General features: G+C 39.4%; 1 protein-coding gene and 1 long non-coding RNA gene across 2 annotated transcripts in view; both read left to right on the plus strand.

Moving 5' to 3' along the window:
• LOC139964230 (uncharacterized) overlaps positions 1 to 13194 on the plus strand; it is an 87999-nt gene that overhangs the window by 1837 nt on the left and 72968 nt on the right. The gene's annotated exons all lie outside the window — the stretch shown is intronic.
• On the plus strand, positions 1386 to 9041 carry LOC139964004 (uncharacterized). The gene is made up of 4 exons (XR_011791816.1): positions 1386 to 1989; positions 4426 to 4600; positions 6432 to 6527; positions 7713 to 9041. It is a non-coding gene; the product is annotated as an uncharacterized lncRNA (long non-coding RNA).

Consider the following 13194-nt stretch of genomic DNA (forward strand, 5'->3'; position numbering starts at 1 on the left):
AACGGTTGTTCATCCTCACTGAAAATGCGCCTGAATGATTTTAGGTCACTGTATGAATGGTATTTGAAAAAGAAATGAAAGGGTTGGTGTGAGGACATGAGATTCCAGTCTTCCAGATGGCCATCACTCTAGTGCTATAAGACACAAAGAAGGGAGGGGGAGGAGGGGTCGGGGTCTGTGGCTACCTCTCAGAAAAATAAAGGAAATGGAGCTTTCGGAGATATATTTAGGCAATTTGTTATTTAATTATGCAACATTCTAGGTTGTGCTAATAACTTACTTTTAACTTTAATGTGGGCTTGAAAAAGTGAGTGTATATCCCGAAACTGCTAGATACGCCATTTTAAGGTGCGTCAATGTGGGTATTATCGTAAGTATGGATACTTTAACATGCACTGATATAGCCATACGTATACGAGCTGTGAATGTAGTCCCATTTTATAAATAAATCGGCATCACCGGGTTTGGTCTTTAGAGCAATAAATTGATATCGTAACACCAGAAAAATTTCAAGAAATGCCTTTTTTTTAAATATATGGAAAGTGTGGAGAACCCAAAACAATACGCAAACATCCCCACACCACATTTACTATGTATAATTACCAACATCAAACTAACCTCTATTGTTCTATTGTAATAACGTAGGTTCATTTATGTGGAGCGCCTAAGTGGAAAGAAACTTTTCGTTGACACAACCGGGTCGAATTCGTAACGATTGTATTGATGAAATGATTTCATTAAATGCTGTGATTGAGTTTGATGATACACTTATTGTATTTGATACTTCGATTGTTGTCAATACCGCCATTAAGCTACTTTGAGTTTGCCAGTTGTACGATTGTCCCTATTAAATGTGATCCATACGATCGTGTATGAAGCTGCGGTTGAGTTTAATACTGCTGTGATTTTCTGTCGATGACACTCATGCAACAACCATGAATGTTTTCCCTTTTGGCGCACCATATACCTTTACGCCAGCTGGGTGCGTCCCCACACAGTTAATCCAGATATCCTCATTGTAGTTGATGTGCAAGCAAGTTAAAACTTAACAATAAAATATAACACAAAAGGAAATAGATCCGTAATACCATTTTGAACTCTTATAGCTTAAATTAAATCCTCTGTTAATTAAGAAGTGATAGCGTCATTACCAAACAAATCGTAGCCCAATTGCGGTAGTAGGATATGTACACGCTAACTGATAGCGTTTAAAAACAGGTACAAGTTATAGCATAAGAACATAGAGCCGTTCATACCTTCAATCTACAATCACCACAGACTTTAAACTCAATGACCGTATATCAATGACCGTGTGTAGTCATATGTATGTATATTAGATCCTCCTGCAAGCAGGAACTCGCGAAGAAGCCTCATACACTCTAAGAAAAAAGGGTTCTAGAGGGGGTTCTCGAAATGAAGAATGGTTCTCGTCAGAACCATGTGCCCTTGAAGAACCCATAAAGGTTCTTGATTCGTTTCTACTTGGTTCCATACCCACACAGAAAAGGTTCTGGGTACAAGATGGTTCCACAAAGAACCCCTAATTGCACGAATAGGGGTTCTAATCGTACTTATCACAAGTGTGTACATGATCTATGAATAAACAAGTTCGGCAATTTTCATCGGGAAATGTAATTGTAAGGGAATAATAAAGTGTATAGAAGTGTTAATAATCCCATTTTCTCACTTTACCATGGAATTTGTTTTGACTTGTGAACAAAATCGTTTATTTGAATACAACGCATTGAGTGGAATTTGCGTAATAATTTCGACCACTTTTCGCGGGCTCCAAAGTTCCGTCTGACCAAACGTACATGTTACATGTAATAGTATAGTGAGTGCACCGAAGTTCGCCGCCTTTACGTACATAATACGCACTGTGTATGTTACCTACGTGCTACCTACGTACATCATTATATGTATATTGCGTGCAGTTCTTGCGTCACGTACCGTCGATCATGTTCGAGTAGAAGTTGAAGCCCCGGTGCGGTGAGTTTTTCAGTTTTAATTTAGAAACATGTAGACCGAAAATTAAATTCAACTCCAGCGCAGACCTGCTAATAAGTTATCGGGTCGACCCTTGGTGAATAGACGTGAATACCAAACGATTCCTTCATCGACATTAATGTCCATTGAGCAAATAATATTCGGCTTAGGCTAGCCTAACGTACTAGGCCTACTTTATAATTGTATGGGCATAGCCTAACGTTAGGCCCATTCTATAGTCAACAGAATTCTGTAGGGCTATAGGCCTAGTCTAGGCCATATTTGTAGGAAGACCGGACATTTAATTAATTAATTACGATAACATTATAATAGTCTCAAAGAGCACTAGAACCTTACTGTCTCTGCCACAGCTCAACCGGGTTTCAGCCACATACGATGGAGTAGGCCTAGGCTAGCCGATACTATAGCATGGGAATTGGGATGCCTGTATAGTGCGCACCTAGGCCTAGGCCCCCCTAAGCTTTTTCAGCACAAATTTCTTCAAAATCCCTTAAAAAAAAATCAGATGATGTCTGTACCGAACCTTTAGCATCTGATACACCAACCCACAATCCTGATATGAATCTTTATAGTCGAAATTGTAAAATATGGAGCTATTAAAAAGACAGTTCTGTCCAACTTCCAAGTTAACGTTTGCTAAAAAGACCCGTTTACTGTTCTTAATGGAACAAGCGGTTGTGAACAGGCACACAGTACCTAGGCTATACCTACACTACAGTATTGATACGGTAATATCCTTTAAAAAAAATAAGCGTTTTTACCAGAATTTTAGGGTTACGGGGGAGGGAGGCCTAAATAACAAACTTAGCTTACACCTGATTAAGCAGATGCAGTGTACTAGGCAAAAAAGACTAAGAATGAGGCAGAACTTGGAGTAAATTTACAACAATTCCATTCGAAAATTTCTTGGAAATGAATATTTTGAATTATCATACAAAATCTAGATTTATTTGGTCAAGATGATGAAAAACCAGCCTGTTTTGCATATATTATGGTTGAAAATAAGTAGCTAAGTTGTTATTCGTTCATAGCGCTACTAGAACACGTTGCTATGGTAATATTGGAATGTATTGTTAGGTCCCCAGTATTCGGGCACCCGCAGTGTTCGGATACCTTGTTATATAGTCCTAGCCTAAGCCTTATTCCAGATATAGGCTACTGAGGGTGCTTCAAACACGGGCAAATGTCAGTTTTTAGACAACATTCCAACTTTAGTCAACTTTAAAATATCCATAAAATATGTTTTTGACCAACCAACAGTTGAAACCATAGAATAATAAAAAGAATACATTATGATGAGCTCATGAAGAATGAATGCATCACTAACATGCAGAAAATTGAGGGAAAATTAAATCAAAGTGTTTCTGGCCACAATTTGGCAAAATTTATACCACAATGCATTGCGATCACGTCAATATACGTCATCCGGAATAAGGCTTATTGGTGTGACCATGTGTTGACCACCTAGGCTAACAAACAATCGAGCTAAAAAATAAAGGAAGATGTAGGCCTACAGTAGGCTATCCAAAATGGATAAAACATTCTAGGGATCACCACTGATGTGTTATTCTTCTTCCCCAATTTAGCAAGTTTGCTTCGTATTGGAATAGGGTATGTGGGGAGAGCGGCAATAGTTGGAACATTTTTCACAAAAATCTCTATTTTCAGAAACAACATCAATTCAGCAAACACTGCCTATCCTGTTAGGATAGGCAGTCCATAAAACTGCTACAATTGTTGATAGTTCAGGAGATAATCCAGTGAGAGGGTGTGTGCCGTGTGTCTCATAGCATTCTCTCCAACCAGTGCCGTGGGCAAGTCTATTCATGTAAAATTTTGTCACTAAGATACGAACTCCCTAGCATTTGATATAGTATTAAAATTAGGCTTCTTAAGAAGTATTTCAAAGGCGTTTAAGCGTACATTTGCCGGCTATATCACCAGGGCGTTACTGTATTCTGAGCTCAGAATTAGTTTAGCCCCAAGTTTTATCTATTTCTTCGCTAGCCAACTTTATACCACTCACGAGCGTGCCACCATAGACGAGCTTTACCGTGCATGGTTTTAGTTTAGCGAATCTTTATCATAGCAGTTAGTATATGCGTACTTCATATACAAATATTATAGTAGGTTTATGATATAGGCGTATTTTGCCGTTGCGTCGCCATTTAAGGAAGTGAAGTATAAATAGGACTTTCACTGTGCATCCCAGCTCTGCAAATGACCTGCTGAGGGAGCTTCAAGTTGGACTTCTGAAGCAACCCTGCAACCCCCTTAGCAGAGTAGAAAACTGATCTCTAATTAATCAGTCAGGTGGATATTCCTTTTCAGTGTGGCTTGGAGGGAGTCCAAAGGGCTGCCTTTTCAACAAATCATGTCTAATTTTGGTATATATTTCACTTTTATCTTCATATACAGCTTTGCAATGAGTTGGAAATGCTGACAGGGAGGAACGTTGTTGTTGAAATGAAGACTGCATTAGAAAAATATGCACCAAAGATAATCCAGAACGGTTCCAAGAAGACCAAAGCAAAAGAGCTGATGCGTGCCTACCGGTAGGAGGAGGAAGTCCTTCTTGAAGAGGACAAGAAGTGTATGTTATCACATAATTTTACCTTACAATTTACTAGTAAGTCGATCAGAGTGGAAAATGATGGGCGGGAATTACTGGAGGGTAAGCGAGAACCCATAAAGATATTTAGGTAGAAACTGGTCCAAAAAACCGTCCTGCCTGAAAGTAACTAGACAATTGCAATCAAACTCCCATGTACTCTGTTCTATTGTAGACAGAGAACGGGGAAATTAGATGAACAAGTGAGAATAAGGTGTGAGCAGAGCAACTTTACTGGGGTGAAGGAGCAGCTGAACAATTTTGATCGAAAGGGGAATATTGTTAGGAAATTAGGATTGCAGGGAGAGTGTACTCACAGTGCAATCATTGCCCTCTTTGCATTCAAATTTGTCTAGTTACTTTTTGGCGGTACTGGTGGTCTGTTATTGCATAAGGGATGAAAAGGTGTCTGTACTTGTTGGTTCTGAGACACTGGATATCTGCTATTCAACAAGTAATTAGAAAGAGGCTAAGCTGCAGTCGACCAGCATTTGACACTGACAGTATGCCTACGTATATCATACTGTCGTACTGTACACTGACTGTACAGTACATACTACATAGGCATAGTACTCCATATGTACAGTGTGTGTGTGCAAATCACGAACGACAACCCTGTCGTTGTTGAGGAAAAAGTTAAGAGGAACTGCTGCCTGCTCTCTGTATGTTGAACTGATCGATTTTGCATGCTATGAGTTGACCCCAATTAACCCGTCAATTACAATGTTAATTACAAAGTCAATTACAATGTTATTCCAACGTGGGGATATTTGTGCTAACTGCTCATGTAATTCCATAAATCACTGTTCAAAGGCTATTTGTCGGGCCGACAAATAAACTTCCAATCCGAGTTATAATAAATTATCTCAGGCAAATGGGACAGAGAGTGGTGATGATTGGGTTGTTTAGAATCCTTGGCTCATGAGGATTAGAAATGGGATGGGTGAAATTCACATACAAGCAACTTCGTTTTTTGCCAGTCCAGAGCAAAGTCGGCAAGGATCTTTAACATGGAAATCCCAGTTACTAGCCAGAAATAAAAAGTGTAGCCGATAAAACCACAAGTATAATGTTGTTGCTCTTCATCATGGGTTTCACAGCAGTTGGAACTACCGACAACAGAATATGGTTATTGGGGACAGGGTTCATAGAGAATCTTGACTTCATGCCCCCTATCTCATGATTTCAGTGACGAATGATACTGATTCATTTCCCCGTTGGAATAGCACAGGGGGGTATAGATTTGGTGTTCATTTGGTTCATTCGGTGACGTCATAGCCTCATAATTATGAATATTTGGCTCTATTTTGGGAATGACATCTCTGGGATATTCACAGTTTGAAATCAATTTTCTCAACAACGGTACCTCCCATTTTCTTAAAAATGGTACCGTTGGAAAGGGAAAAAGCTACTCTGTTTGCACACATAATGGAATGGCCATGTTATGCGGTCTTTAACGTTGAGCCTCGGTGGACTCCGGCAGTGACGGCAGATGCATCTATGGTTCTCGCGGTACATTCTCCTGGGTCAGGTTGCCCTCGTACAGATCCTTTATCAGCTGGATGTACTGCTTTCTCTTTTGGGCATTTCAATACTTCGCTTTGGGGCACTCTCTCCACATCTATGAAGATACGCTGCAGCTGTCGTTGGCCTTCTCTGTATTTTTCCATCAGTTGCCGCAATGCAAAGACACATACATACATTGTACCATGGTGGTAGTAACCTCTCACAACATTGCTCATTGTCTGATTATGACTGCTGCCTTATAACACTTGAAAATGTAGTGATACAGAACTTTATTTTCCAATCTTAGGTTTTATTGGCAGACCTGGAGTATTCTGTCGCTCTGATGGCTCTACCGTACATCTTCGACGAGAAGCCTGGGTTCTTGTATGTTTCGGACAAGAAGGTAAGTTCCTCTTGTATATGGTCATTTTCACAGTAAAGGGTGTAAATTGACGCACTCTGACACCAAAGTTTCAACATGATTTGTCATGAACATTTCCACCAGAATCATGTACATAAATATCTTAATTATCGGGAAAACTACTTATGAAGCTTAAACTACATCATAAAGTATGAAAATAGTTGTGAATGTCCTGACAAGCTATCATGTGGCAAAGTGTCCATGAATTGAGTCGCTTCATGAGGCCACTACTGACAAAAGGTCTTAAAACGCAAAGTTACACCATTTACTGTGAAAATGACCATTAGTCCAGGAGCAGATAGGTTGTTGCTGCTGTTTAACATTTAAGGTGTGCCTGTATTCAATTGATTATGTCATTTTGGAACTCTCAGTTCTTCAGGAGTGATCAAAGATTGTCTATTGTAAGTATAAGGCTCGTATCTTCAGGATGCCAAGGAGGGCTGTATCTGGCATTGTGAGGCTTGACCCCAGCCAACTAAAGGACCTGACAATGGTCAATGATTATACAGTATAGCTTGAGTACCCGCTCTGGGAGCTGGTAGCGAATGTATTCCTGGAACACCCATGGTCAGACTCCTTGTGTTCTAGAGATAGCAGAAGAGTGCATCACTGAGCTCCCAACAGCCCGGCAGTTAGGGAGTATCCTGTGATCGGGTATGCGAAGTGAAACACCCCCCCCCCCCTCAGAGGTCTGGACCCCGATCTATGGTCTGACTTCTCACACGGAGGCCGCCGTTACTAACAATGTGCTCTACCCTTGTAATACATACAGTGTAGACACTGGAATTTGAACAGAAAAGGGCAAAAACACAGTATATGGGGAAATGTAATCACTACCATTAGAAAATACACATTGACACGGATCGACAGTGTCAGTATTCACTTTAGCCGTGCAGTTGCGTTCAAAATCCCAAACAGTCCTGCCTTTAGATGTGAATCAGCCGCTTGGTTTTCACTTGTATATTGTTTTTTTTTACTAACTCTGCCGAGTGCCGATACCTGCAAAATGTTCACATATGTTTGGCACAAAATTGCCTGCAGCTATTGAAAAAAAATAGTACCACCATAACTCTGACACATCAGACAGTCCCAGAGTTAACAATGGAATTTTTGTGGTCAACCATATGTCAATGTACTCTAATTGTTATCTATCATTTCCTTTTTCAGGAGTTAGTGTCGCCAACACCAGTTTTAGTGCTACAGTGTAGTACCATCAAACCTGATGCCATCTCTGTATGGGCCAAAGGATGACAAGTCTGTCAAGGGATTTCCAGCATCTGGTATGGAGTGGTACTCTTGATGGCCGTGTACTATGTGCATGGGATCGAGTACCCCCCAGAGGCAGCCAACACTCTGGGATTCCTACAACGTTACATGATGAGTATCAAGAAAGAAGATGAGGGGCCAAAAATACCAACTCCAATACTGCGACTGCTTTCTGCATTGATCTGAATCAAATTTCCACAGCACAATGCATATTCCATATGACTGTGACTTTTGCAGGGGTACTCGTCAAAGGCATTTTTTCTCACTGCAGAAGCTTTGTCGACACCTCGAAATAGCTCATGCACATCAACCCAATATCGCAAAATGGGATCTTACAGAAAACATATCCGTCGTTGCCACAATGCTCGGCATTCACAAGAACCTGAAGCTGAGGAGCATAATGATTGCTTTGTGGTTGAGTTGCTTCATGAAGAGGAAATCCCATTTATTTGTTGAAATCAAGTATATCTTATATTCTTGTAATATGTGGCTTATTTGCAGCTGCATAATGATGGCAGAAGCATTTGTAGAACATTACATTGCCTATAAAGTCAGAAGAACCACTGAGTAGTTAACCTTTTCACCAGGTGAAGAGTATGATTACCATGCTCTGGATACCATATAGGAATGCTGGAAATATGTACATTCCATTGAGGTATAAGGTAACTGCTACAAGATAAGCCAGAACAACATACATCAAAGCTTTCAGTGTTGGTTCACAAAAATTGTAGGTGGGATTGTAATATCACACTGAATCGCAATATACTAGTCGAATTAGCAGGGATGAGTAAATGACCACTACACAGCTTATAGTAAATGTAGGAGAAGTCTTTGAGAACACATTGTTTCACCTGATTAATTTCACTTACATGCACTTGCATGTTTGAATATTTTGTGGTGTGGTGCAGTTGTTATTGAGTTATTCTTTAGTTTGTATTTCATGATTGTGCATGTACAAAGCATACAGCATTTGGCATAATCCCAACATTGCATTCCTCAGAGAACTGTTAAGTGATTGAATAATTCCACATTGTATATCAGCTCATTCTACAATTTTTGGATGTAAATCACAAAGCTGTTGTGATATGACGAAAGGTAATGTCTTTTTATTGTATTTCAGCATTTTGAATCTAATTGATATTTCATGCAATAGATAATTGACAAGATTTGTTTGTTTCGTGGTTTGCTGAATTTTAAAGTGAATAAAGTTATTTGCAAGTTGACAGAACATCATCAGACTTCTGACATTATTGTAAGCAAAAATTGTACACATCTCACAATAGCTGCAACTTAATACTATTTTCTGGTCTTCATGGCTTCTGTGAACAGTAAAAAGTAAGAACCTTCCAAAGAACTTGTGAGAACCATTTCAAAGGGGTTCCCCTGAGAGCCATATTTGAAAAGGTTCTCGGTAGAACCTTAAGGGTTCTGCACACAGCTACAAATTGAAAGAACCTTTTATGGTTCTGGTGAGAACCATTTCAAAGGGGTTCTCAAAAGAACCTTAGTCATAAAAGTTCTTGATAGAACCTTAGGGGTTCTGCATACGGGACAAAATGAAAGAACCTTTTATGGTTCTTTCGTGAACCATTCAAAGGGGTTCTCAAAAGAACCTTAGTCATAAAAGTTCTTGATAGAACCTTAGGGGTTCTGCATACGGGACAAAATGAAAGAACCTTTTATGGTTCTTTCGAGAACCATTTCGTAGGGTTCTTATTAGAACCATCATGAAAAGGGTTCTCGTTAAGAACCATTGAAGGTTCTGCATACGGGACAAGTCCAAGAACCAGTTTTGGTTCTATGTGGAACCATATTTTCTTAGAGTGTAGGCTTATCAAAGCCGCAAGCTGAACGAAGTCAGTCTCCTACATTCATATTTAACGTCCATAATTATGAATTGTTAATTGTCAACCACTCTGTAACTGGACGACATACATTAATCTTGAAGTGACTCGAACCGGGGACCTTATGATTGGAAGGCACCGGCGTTAACCACTGAGCTAACACTCCACAATGTTGTAGCCAGGGGGTTCCCATGGATACAAAAGTACAAATTTCTAAACCAGTCCTTGAGCCCAAAAGATGCCCTATACATTTCACCACACCAAGTTCCGCTCCCCCACCTACGAGAACACAAATATCGGCGCACGTATAGTTAGTATAACTGGCGCATCAAATATGCAGAGCAATGCTTAGCCTAGGTTACATAGCCTAAATAAGGGTACATATACATAAATCTAAGCGGAATGCTCGTATTGCTATCAAGTGGTAGAAGTTTAGTTATTCTGATCACGATCACGGGAAGCCAAGTTAAAGTTATATATTTGTAGAAATGAAACGCAACAGCGTATCAATTATGAAGGAGATACAACTTATTATAGTCAGCATTAAACAAATAGGATTCCGTTAGTACGACCATCCCTGCAGAGGTGGAGAAATTCATACCTCATGTAATTACCTGTCTCACGAGGCGGATTAAACATTTTTTTATAAAGGTCGGGTGAAGAGATAGATGATCGTTGAAGCCGACCCATTCCCACCTCCCTGACCCCCCTCCCCCACCCATATGCTGCTTTCATCCTGCCCAGAAAATAAAAGAATGACATTTCTGACTTCAAATGGTGTAATCTGATACATATTTAGACCATAAATGAAACGTTGCAGTGTATGCACAAAAGGAACCCTTCATTTCATTTTTTTGTGGTGTGAGATTGGGAGGGGAAAGGAGCACATCCATACCAGATTCTCTCATTTAAATCAATACAATTTTCAATTGGGTTAACGTAAACCAAGCTTTACTTTCATTTGACATTAAGCGTTGACAGTCCATACATATTTCATTGAAATCCAATGCAACGGTTGCTTATATTTGATAGTCATCCAATATGGATGAATCGTATGCAGTTCAATTGCGATAACTTACTAAAGTGAAACGGAACGTTAAAAAGAAGAACACTTTAATGCAATTGCTTGCGCATGGGTATAAAGTATATCATACGTTAGCAGACTTTCGAGCGCTTAGTATAAAGTATTTGGATTCATATGCTTTCATATAGATAACATTACACGAAAAATTTAAAAGCACACTTTTATACAGAGGATAATCATGTAATGAACGTTTTCAAGCTAAGATTGAAGTCCATTCTTCGTCATACATTAGGTTTGATAGCGGTTTCAAACATGTCTTTTGAGAAACGTATATACGAATATTAACTCCAGTTGGCGCTCCAGAGAAAGTCAGCTGGCCCCTTCCTCGTTGTAGTTCTTTATTCATATTTTTTTTGTATACGCTTCCAATATGAACAATTATTTGCTTACCTCTACTTTACACCTAATCTACATACAGCGCTAAAAATCCCCCTCCCACCCCCCCCCCCCCCCGTCACTATAGTCTCCAGTTTGCATGCAATTGTCGTGTGACGGTTAAATAGTATACAAATAATGAATGGTTATGAGTGCAATAGTGCAAATATTTCATGAGTTGAAAGATGGAATATTCCATTCAACGAGGCGCAGCCGAGTTGAATGGAACAAATTACATCTTTCAAAGAATGAAATATATTTGCCCTATTGCACGAATGGAAACCATTCATTATTTGTTTTATACAACACCTTCAAATTTGGATATAATTGGATGTAAAATGCACTCATGCAACATATTGTTTTGAACAGACAGGTTTCTTTGCTCTCTTACCATTGAAAAAAGTGCTACCAACAAAGTATAACGCATGGTTCTATCATCATAGCGTGCAATAGAGCGGATTTTGCATGCAATCGACGAGCAATTGACCAATCAAATGACCGGAATATAATTAGGTGTTGTATAATACGTTATACCATGGAGTCGTATCCAGCTTGCAAGATTTGGGATCTTGCCCTGCTGAAAATGTATAGTTTTTTAATTTTTTTTATAGACGCTATATGGTGAACCATGTATAGATATTTTACTTTATTTCGGAGCGTCTACTTTTTTCAAGAATATATTGTCGACTGTTTTCTACCTTTCGACTTGTTTCGACGTCGTTCTAGTTTATTCTCATGATTTTTGGCTTTCTTCTAATTTTGAGATAAGACACGAAGACGTAATTTCGAGCAAAGTTTTATCGAAAATGATGCTACACTATGTTGTGAAATTGTGTCTCTTGTTGTCAAATTTACACTAAACAACTACATGACAGTTAAATTTAAATTTCGAGAAAATTGTCGAAAGTCTGCCAGACTTTGAAATGAAATTTATTGCTTGCCTGGGACTCATTTTGATAATGCAAACTGTATTCAGCGGAATGATGCAGCCATTACCGTGGGTTGTCTAGATGGCAAAATGGGGGAACTTGGGCGTGGAAATAACATAGTCTTGCCCACACGTTATTCGAGAGTGCCGCCGGGTTAGGTTAACAAAACCTAGACCGTTTTAGTGGCAAATGTGAATTCACGCCTGTGAATGGTACGTCAGCCCCCCCCCCCACCCTCACGCTATATTTCTAGTAGAACATGCGTGGCTGCGCCAGTGGTGAAGTGTATATCTAGGCTTAATGCAGATATATTTCTTCGTAATGTATGATATGCTATTTTCTCGATAGTTGAACATGTGTTGACATGTGGTACTGGCGCAACACACATGCTGAGCGCCCGCTAATGCGTACTTTACTTGTTTGCGGCATGGGTGTTTTGTGTAGGCGTAGAGGGGTGGGGAGGGGTGTGGAGGGATACAGGTAGCTGGCGAAAGAAATCTTGCCCGAAAAACTACTTGCATGGAATGTTCAATAGATAAATTGATTAAGAAATTCTTCGCAATATAGTTAGAAATTTGTAACATCACAGGCTAGATGTTCATAACTTAACGTACGGTAGCCTTGATTCGGTAGTCTAACCTCCTATCGAGCACACACGAAATATTTAACTTGATTAAGTTTGGCCCAGTCTATCCAACCTAACTACATAATGGAGTATTGTTATACAGACACGGCTCTTGAGGTTTTCCTCAGTTGACACGAATTAACAAATAACATGTTCTTTATACAAAGGATGTTGTTCATTGCGTCACAAGTAATATGTTTCAATTTTGCATCAGTCAATCTAGCATTTTTTTTGCCTTGTTAACATGTTCAATGTCTATACGGTTTGAGTCACCGACATTGTATCTAAATTTGCTCGAAAGCTAAACAACATGGTAACCCATTCTCAAACCTCTCCACACAAATTTACTGCAACCCGCAAATCCTTCATTCTCCGAGTCATGCAATATAATTGCCTAATTTCATCCTCCTAGTACTCTAGGAAAGAGTTTCAAGGGTCAGTGACCGTATACCCACTGAGAACAGCAAACTTTGATGAAATCTTAACAAATGTTTAGCATGCATGCTAATAAAATAAGGCCCGGTAA

Source organism: Apostichopus japonicus, chromosome 22 (genome assembly GCF_037975245.1).
Source record: "Apostichopus japonicus isolate 1M-3 chromosome 22, ASM3797524v1, whole genome shotgun sequence".
Taxonomy (NCBI): domain Eukaryota; kingdom Metazoa; phylum Echinodermata; class Holothuroidea; order Aspidochirotida; family Stichopodidae; genus Apostichopus; species Apostichopus japonicus.